The following is a 1472-nucleotide window of genomic DNA, read 5'->3' as shown; positions in this document are numbered from 1 at the left end:
GATTCTCCAGCATCTGCAGTTCCTACTATCTCTGATTCAAACAAAACCACCTGAACCCTGTTTACATCCACAAATATTTTTCCAGAAGTGTCCCAAATATACTCCATGAATTTTCCATTCCGCTACCTCTGACAATTTAATTTTCTAATCTGCGTGAAGATTAAATTTATCCATGATTACAGTGCTGCCTTTTTACATGTTTTCAATATCTCCTGATTTATTCTGTCTTACAGTGTAGCTATTGTTAGGGTAGTCCCACCAGTGTCACCTTCTCCTCATTATTTCTTACCTCCACCTCATATGAATTCTAGATCTTCTGATCAAAGATTATTTCTTGCTATTGTACTTTTCCTTACTTCTTCCATATCATTCTAACAATTCTATCCTGTACCCTTTCCTTCCTGCCTGTATTTCAAAAAGTCACATACCCCTGAATATTTAGTTCAGAGCTTTGATCTCCTTATAACTACATCTCATGTATCATAATTTCTTTTGTGCATTTAAGTCAAACTTTATTAATTTTGCCTTTTGACTATTTTTCCTCCTTTAAAGCCTACTTGCTGCTTTGTTTTATGATAGTATATGCTGTCCTTTCCTGTCCCACCCTCAATATTGTCATCTAAACAGCTGCCCTCAATACTACTATCATATACTTTTGCTTTGTAAGCCTACTTAACTCTTCTCCAGAACCATGCCCCCCAACATCTATTTAGTTCAAAGCCCACCCTGCAGACCGATGATTTTGTTTGTACAGGATACTGACCCCAGCATGGTTAAGGTAAAGCTCATCCCCATTTTAGATAAAAGGCTGATTATTATTTAAGGCCAAGACGAGAAGAAATTTCTTCACTCAATGGGTTTTAAATTTTTGGAATTTCCAACCACAAGAGGGCTGCAGTTGGTGAGTCATTAAGTATATTCAAGGCACAGAAAAACAGACTGTAGGGAAAGATTATGTTTACGACTGTAGGAAAATGAAGAGTTGAACAATTGATCAACCACAATCTTAGTGACTAGCAGAACAAGCTGAAGAGAGCTCCATAGTCTATTCTAGCTTATATTTATACTGTGACATTTTGAAAATAGTCCACCTATACAATTGTGCTATTGTTTGGATGCTTAAAGTGTCTTCTATTACAAATGTACAAATCTCCTTTTATTTCTAGCATTCAAAGAATGCAATCCATTTGGGGGAAATGGCTAGTCCCATTTAAAAACCAAGGCATGCTGAAGTTTTAGCAATCTATAAATGAACAAATATTAAAGAAGATTGCCTTTTGCAATGAAATACAACTACTGAGATTCAGAAATAATATTCATATAGTACGTTAAACTTACTTGTTGCGGTTGTTCCGTTACTCTCTGCAGCTCTGATTTTACTTTGTTGTTAGGGTGATCTGTAACTTTTGTTACCGGTTGCTTGAAAATGGATGCCGTTTGTCTTATTGGCAGGGCTGTGTTCAAATCTAGTT

The sequence above is a fragment of the Rhincodon typus genome, chromosome 38, assembly GCF_021869965.1.
Source record: "Rhincodon typus isolate 14 chromosome 38, sRhiTyp1.1, whole genome shotgun sequence".
Classification (NCBI taxonomy): Eukaryota; Metazoa; Chordata; class Chondrichthyes; order Orectolobiformes; family Rhincodontidae; genus Rhincodon; species Rhincodon typus.
The sequence above is the reverse complement of the archived record's forward strand: the minus strand, read 5'-3'. Positions refer to the sequence as shown.